This window comes from Phyllostomus hastatus, unplaced genomic scaffold (genome assembly GCF_019186645.2).
Source record: "Phyllostomus hastatus isolate PE091 unplaced genomic scaffold, TTU_PhHast_1.1 phas_contig_36, whole genome shotgun sequence".
Taxonomy (NCBI): Eukaryota; Metazoa; Chordata; class Mammalia; order Chiroptera; family Phyllostomidae; genus Phyllostomus; species Phyllostomus hastatus.
In genome coordinates, this window is record NW_025333862.1 from 3,973,683 (window position 1) to 3,981,343 (window position 7,661).

General features: G+C 40.6%; 1 pseudogene; it reads left to right on the forward strand.

Moving 5' to 3' along the window:
- Positions 1-4,069: 4,069 nt before the first annotated feature.
- On the forward strand, positions 4,070-7,165 carry LOC123820582 (annotated as a pseudogene).
- Positions 7,166-7,661: the final 496 nt, after the last annotated feature.

A 7,661-nucleotide genomic window follows, 5' to 3' on the forward strand; every position in this document is an offset into this window, starting at 1 on the left:
CCATCCACACAGCAAAAGGGGGCACTTCCAAAGTCGCGTAGTCCTGACTCGTCCAAGCCACATGGTGCCCGAAAAGACGCCAAAGGGCTGCTGCCTGGGTTCAAATCCCAGCACCAATCTTCCTCTGCAGCCTCATTTCCAGCTCCTCCCACAGCTGGCCACAGCTGCCAGTATTCCAGGCAGGTGTGGCCCTGTGGTGTGGAGCCAACCATCTCCAGGCTCTTCCGGACCCCATTACAAATCCCTATTTGGGGCTCCCCTCTTGGCTGCACACTGTTACACTTCTGCTCTAGTGGGATAGACAATATTGGGATTGACAGGGTGGAATTAACAATAAACATAATAAATAAATAAATTGTATAGCATATTGGAAGGTGTTAAGTATTTCTGAGAAAAAAACCTAGATGGGAATGAAGAAATTGGGAGGGGGAGGTAGATTGTGATTTGTTTTTAATCCTCACCTGAGCATACATATGTTTATTGGCTTTAGAGAGAGAGAAACATGAATGTAAGAGACAAACATCAATTGGTTGCCTCCCTTACACACCCAGAATGGGGATCGAACCCACAAGTCGGTGTGTGCTCTGACTGGAATTGAACCTGCAACCTTTTGGTGTATGGGATCATGCTCTAACCAACTGAGCCACCCAGCCAGGGCTACATTGCAATTTTGAACAGAGGAACCTCCTTTAGAAAATGACAGCTGAACAAAAAGTTGAAGGAGGTGAATTATATATTCAGTCATGTGAATATCTAAGATTTTTAGATATATGAATGTTAAAGATTTTCAACCACGTAAATCTCTAAAAGCAGAGCATTCCAGGCAGAGGGAGCAACTAATACTAAGGCCTTAAGGCAGGAACACGCCTGGCCTGATAAGGCACAGATGAATGGATAGAGCAGGGTGAATAGCAGCAGTAGGTGATGAAGTCAGAGAAGTGATGGCGGTCAGATCATGCAGGGCCTGATCTGTGTAAGGACTTTGTTTTTACTCTGCGTGACATGAGGAATCATAGCAGGACTTTTAACAGAGTGATAGCACTCATTTAGGTTTTACAAGGATCCCTCAGTGCTGTGTTGAGAACAGACTGTAGAGACACAAGGGTAGAAGCTGGGAGACCTGTCAGCATAGAAAGGAGACCCATTACTATTCTATAATCCAGGCAAGAAATGATGGTGGTGGCAAGGAAAGTGGTTGTAGGAGAGGACAACATGTCCTTGACTTTCTTAGGGTCCCTTGCTCAGTTTTAAAATTACACTGATAGAGATTTTTTCTTTTATATATATTTTCTTGATCATGCTGTTACAGTTGTCCCATTTTCCCCCTTTTATTTCCCTCCTCCCTGGGCCCCCATTCCCACATACATTACCCCCTCCTTAGATTTTGTCCATGGGTCATACATATGAGTTCTTCGACTTCTACATTTCCTATACTATTCTTAACCTCCCGTCTATTTTGTACCTATCACTTACGCTTCTTATTCCCTGTACCTTTTCCCCCATCCTCCCTCCTCCACCTGTCTACTGATAACCTTCCATGTGATCTCTATTTCTTTGATTCTGTTCCTGTTCTAGTGGTTTGCTTAGTTTGTTTTTGTTTTTTTAGGTTTGGATGTTGATAGTTGTAAGTTTGTTGTCATTCTACTGTTCATATTTTTTATTATCTTCTTTTTCTTAGATAAGTCCCTTTAATATTTCATATAATAAGGGTTTTGTGATGATGAACTCCTTTAACTTGACCTTATCTGGGAAGCACTTTATCTGCCCTTCCATTCTAAATGATAACTTTGCAGGATAGAGCAATCTTGGATGTAGGTCCATGCCTTTCATGACTTGGAATACTCCTTCCTAGCCCCTTCTTGCCTGCAAGATTACTTTTGAGAAATCAGCTGACAGTCTTAAGGGAACTCCTTTGTAGGTAACTGTTTCCTTTTCTCTTGCTGCTTTTCAGATTCTCTCCTTATCTTTAATCTTGGGTCATGTAATTATGATGTGCCTTGGTGTTTGCTTCTTTGGGTCCAACTTCTTTGGGACCAACTTCTTTGGGACTCTCTGAGCTTCCTGGACTTCCTAGAAAGCCATTTCCTTTGCCAGATTGGGGAAGTTGTCCTTTACTATTTGTTCAAATAAGTTTTCATTTTCTTGCTCTCCCTATTCTCCTTCTAGCACGTCTATGATTTGGATACTGGAATGTTTAAAGTTGTCCTGGAGGTTCCTAAGCCTCTTCTCCTTTTTTTTGAATTCTTGTTTCTTCATTCTGTTCTGGTTGAATGTTTATTTCTTCTTTCTGCTCCAAACCATTTTGAGTTCTGATTGCCTTCCCATCACTGTTGGTTCCTTTACATTTTCCTTTATTTCACTTTTCATAGCCTTCACTTTCTCCTCTATTTTGTGACCATACTCAACCATTTCTATGAGCACCCTGACTACCAGTGTTTTGAACTTCACATCTGATAGGTTGGCTATCTCTTCGTCACTTAGTTATATTTTTTTCTGGAGCTTTGATCTGTTCTTTCAGTTGGGCCATATTTTTTTTGTCTTGGTGCACCTGTTGTAAGGAATGACACCTTAGGTATTCTCCAGGCCAGGGTAACCCAGGTCACTTGTGGTGCTATATGTGGGGGAGGGGTCCAAGAGGTAACAATGTCGATTTCTGGGCTCTTGGCCTGTTTTCAGTCACTTCCTCCACTACCCACAAGCAAATTGGGCCCTTCTTGTGCTGATTCCTGGGTGGGTGGGTTTGTGTACATTCTACGAACCTGTGGGTGTCTCCAACGAACTCTCCTGTGAGGCTGGGAGTTTTTCCCACCACTACCACTCCCAAAGGTTTTTTCAATTTGAGGTTTTGAGGCTTTATTTTCCCATGCTGGAACCCTGGGTTGCTTGGTCTGTCTTGCTCCCCAGTTATTCCTCCCGGTTTATCCACACGCAAATGTGGGACAACCAGCTCTGCCAGCCATTGCCTGCCCTGGCCCTTCAGCCATCTCCTCGCCACTAATTCTCTCCACCCGGCTGCCCATCTCTACCCCTTCTACTGATCTGGATGTTTCTTCTTCAACTCCTTGGCTGTCAGACTTCCATATAATTCAATTTTATGTCAGTTCTGGTTGCTTTTGTTTTTAAATATGTCATTGTCCTTCTTTTGGTTGTGCGAGGAGGTACAGTGTATCTACCTAAGCTTCCATATTGGCCAGAAGACACTGATAGAGATTAATAGGAAGAAATTATATACATTTCTCTCATATGACACAAGAGCCTTAATAAAGAAATGAAGACCTAAAAATATGGTTAAATCTGAGTTTGTTTTTTTCTAACATTTTATTTATTTATTTTTACAGAGAGGGGAAGGGAGGGAAAAAGAGAGGGAGAGAAATATTGATGTGAGAGAAAAACATTGATCAGTTGCCTCTTGTACATACCCCAACCAGGGACCAAACCTGCAACCAAGGCATGTGCTGTTACTGGGAATTGAACCTGTGACCTTTCTGCTTTTCGGGATGATACCCAATGAACTGAGCCACACCAGTCAAGGCAAATCAGAGTATTTTTAATGCTAGGTTTGATGAAGAGCAGAAGGCCATGGAAAGATATCATAGGGCAAAGAGTATGAGCTGAGTATAGTAACCTGGGGAAAATGATCAAGGCCTATTTACTCAGATTTTTCTCCATGTTTGTGTCCCTACTCTGATAAGGTTGTTCCCTTCCTCCAGTGTTAAGGAAGATACCTCTAACATGAGGGTCTTAGGACCTGGTTCAGGGGGAAAGGAGGGAGGGGGAAGGTCAGAACGATCTTCTTAAACTCCTGTTTCTCAAACTCCTTCAGCTTAGAATCTTCCATATGCCAAGATACTGTATTTTGGGATAGTGTGTCCTGAACCTTATCATAGTGAAAAATGGTTAGATTCTGGATATCATTTGGATATAAGCCCACCAGAAGAAATGAATATGGCAAATGAGAAAGATAAGGGAGCCAAAGATGACTTCAGGGCTTTCTCTTGAAAAACTGGGCAGAGTTGTCATCCATTGGGATAGGGAAGGCAAGGGAGATCCAGTGTGAGATGCATATTAGATGTCCAAGCGGGGAAGATGGGTAAGCTATGGGATATGCAGGTCAGAAGCTCAGGGGAGAGGTCTGGGATATGTGTTGGCACTCTCAAGGACTTAAAGCCATAAAACTGAATGAGAGCATAAGAACAGAGAATGAATAGAGGATCAAAGTCTGAGCCTGGGACATGACAACATTTGAAAAAATATTGACAATAGAAATACAATGTGAGCCATATAATTTCAGATTGTCTATGAGCCACATTAAAAGAAAACAAGTCAAATTAATTTTAAACTGTATTTTATTTAACTTAACCAAAATATTATCATCTTAACTTGTGATTGCTCTAAAAGTGATTGATGAAGTATGATATATTCCTTCTTCCTAGTAAGTCTTTGAAGTCTTGCATGTGTTGAATATTTACAGCCACCTCATTCAGGCTAGCCCCATTTCTAATGTTTTATAGCCATGTGAGACTAGTGGCTCACGTGTTTGTTGGGCAACACAGATTTAGAAGTGTAGGAAAAGAAGGTAGCAAAGAAGACTGAGGAAGAATCTGAGGTAGAAAGGAAACCAAGACATTATGATATCTTGGAAGCTGTGTGAATGGAAGTGCTGAGAATCTATAGAGGTTATAATACTTTCAGTTTTTTCATTGAAGAAGCAAGCCAGGCGTATCGCCCAGGGTGCTGATGTAGAGGAGTTATTGGGGGTATGAGGAGAAAGCAGACAGGGGAGACGGAATAGATTAGGAAGGAGCAGACTGCTGGACAGCATGAAAATTTACAGACACTGGTAATCATGAATTTAAAGTGAGAACAAGTCAGTGAGGCTGGGTGTTTTTCTCCAGCCACAAGGACACAGGCAGGAAAGGCAGAGACTTTGATTTAACCAGGATAATGGTTTTATGCTCTTCTTGATGCCACTTTGCTTTGGTTAAAGTTATTCTGATTGCAAATGACAAATTGGCTCACATTAGGTAAATCAAAAAAGAAACTTTACTGGAAGAATTCTGGATAATATTCAGAAATCAAAGGCTACCAGGAGAGTCAGGCAGGAACCGAGCTGTGGGCTGGTCTGCCTACCCCTCCAGCATGATTCTCCTCTCCTGATCTTCCAGCCACAACCCCACAGAAGACAGCGGCCCCACCACTGCCAAGTCATCACCCGTCCCCAACCTGAGAACTCAACAGCTGTCTTTGACTTTATATTACTAAGGGAGAAAATCTGATGGAACAAGCTTGGGTCAAATGGTGTGTGAGTCAAGGAAAAAATCATGGTGAAAAGGCAACAGCTAATAATTCAAAATACTGTCTTATACCATATGTTTGCAAAAACATAGCATCCGAGGTTGACTCCTAATAAGTGTTCATAATAAATGAAATTTTATGAAATATTAAGTGTTGAAGGATACTTTTTAAAAAATAAAATGAAATTATGACACCCTCACAAATATGAAATGAACACACCAAAGATTTCATTTAACTCATTAATTAATGAAGGAAGAAGTAAGATGTTTCAACTAGTTCAAAGAAGAATTCAAAGACCAGACATATATGTAGGCCATAAAGTGAACCTGCAAATAAATGCAAAACTACCTTTTGGGGGGGGGGGGACAGAAACGAATCATTCCTTCACTGGACAGTTTTGTATGTGTATGAAACAGAATTATTTGCATTGCTATGTTATCTACAACTTGCAATGTTGTAAAATAGATCAAAGACAATGAAAGGTATAAACCCCACAGAATCAGATAACCTAGAAGGGTGTGCTCTAAAAAATGCATAGTTTTCCATTGAAGATGTCTGGCAATTCTTTGATCCATTTCAAAATCTTTCACAATTTTTCTTGCTAACTGAAAATACCTGGGTTTTTTGTGAGCATATGTCATGAGTTCCTCATTGCCCAATGCTTTTATGTGCTCAATATTATTTGGTGCTTCTTTGCTTTTAAAAATGAAGTCTACATTTTTATTTTTTTAAAATTATATGGCATTCAGAATTATAATTTCACACAATAAACATCAGGAAGACAGAATCTTTGGGAAATGTGCATAAGTTTTTACCCTTTAAGTTCCAAAATTCTATTATCTCGTCTATTTTGGTTTTTCTAAGCTGTATTATTATACATCTCTACTTCTTTAAAAAAGTGAATGGAGAGGAACAGCTCTGGGACAAGCGCAAGCCAGATTCTGTGCTCGCTGGGGAAAAACAGGGGCAAAGGAGATCCTAGGAAGGCGAGAGGCAAAATGTTATTACATGCTTTCTTTGTGTAAACTTGCTGGGAGGAACACAACAGGCACTCAGGTAAGAAACTCCTCAAAGCTTTCTAAGATCCCTCTGGAGGTGAAAGACCATGTCTGCTAAAGAAAAATGAAAATTTGAGGACAAGGCAAAGGTGGACAAGGCCTGTTATGAAGAGAAATGAAAACTTATATCCCTCCAAAAGGGGAAACAAGAAAGAAGTAAGTTCAAGGATCCCAGTACGCCCAAGAGGCCTCCTTTGGCTTTTTTCTTGTTTTGTTCTATTTCAGAGGAGAGCATCAGGCTCTGGCTGGCGAGGCTCAGTGGACTGAATGCTGGCCTGCAAATCAGAAGGTCACTGGTTCAATTCCCAGACAGGGCACATGCCTTGGCCAGGTCCCCAGTTGGGCCATGTGAGAGGCAGCTGATTGATGTATATCTTGCACATTGACATTTCTCTCCCTCTCTCCATCCCTTTCCCTCTCTCTAAAAAAGTAAATAAAATCTTTTTTGGAAAAAGGAGAGCATCTGGCCTGTCTACTGGTGATGCTGCAAAGAAGCTGGGAGAGATGGGAAGTCACACGGCTGCAGGGAACAATCAGCCTTAGGAAAGGAAGGTGGTCAGCTGAAGGAGAAATATGACAAAGAAACAGCTGTGAAATGAGCTGAAGGAAAGCCTGATGTGTCCAAAAAGGGAGTCATCGAAGCTAAAAAAAAAAAGCAAGAAAAAGAAGAAAGAAGAAGAAGATAAGGAAGATGAAGAGAAGGATGAGGAGATGAAGATGATAGTGATGATGATGAAGAAGTTGCTTCTAGTGCAGTTTTTGTTCTTGTCTATAAAGCATGCAACCGCCTGTATACAACTCATTCATTTTAGAGAAAAAGGAACTTCAATTACATTGAAATGTAAGGCTATGTACGATTTGTTTTTAAACTGTACAATGTCTTTTTTTGTGTGTACTTAACACACTACCCTGTCTTGGTGGCATTTTCAATAATCACTAACCTTGCCTAGTGCAGCATGGGGGTTGCAGATAGGCATGGAAATTTAAAGCAGGTTCTTGTTGATGCACAGCACAAATTATTTATATATGGGGATGGTAGTTTTTTCATCTTCATTTGTCTCTGATGCAGCTTATAGGAAATAGCTGTTCTGTTAAGTGAATACCACTCTGCAACTGCAAAAATAAGTTGTACCTTTTTTGTTGACATTCTGAATGCTTTGGGGTAAATACAATTTTTAAAATTAGTGTTGTTCTTTCAAAAATAAAAGAGTAAATGGGGCAGACTATTAGTGATATGAGCAAATTCTTCTGTAGATCAGAATATGCCACCCCAAAATATGCCACTTTGATTGATATCAGGTTTATTTT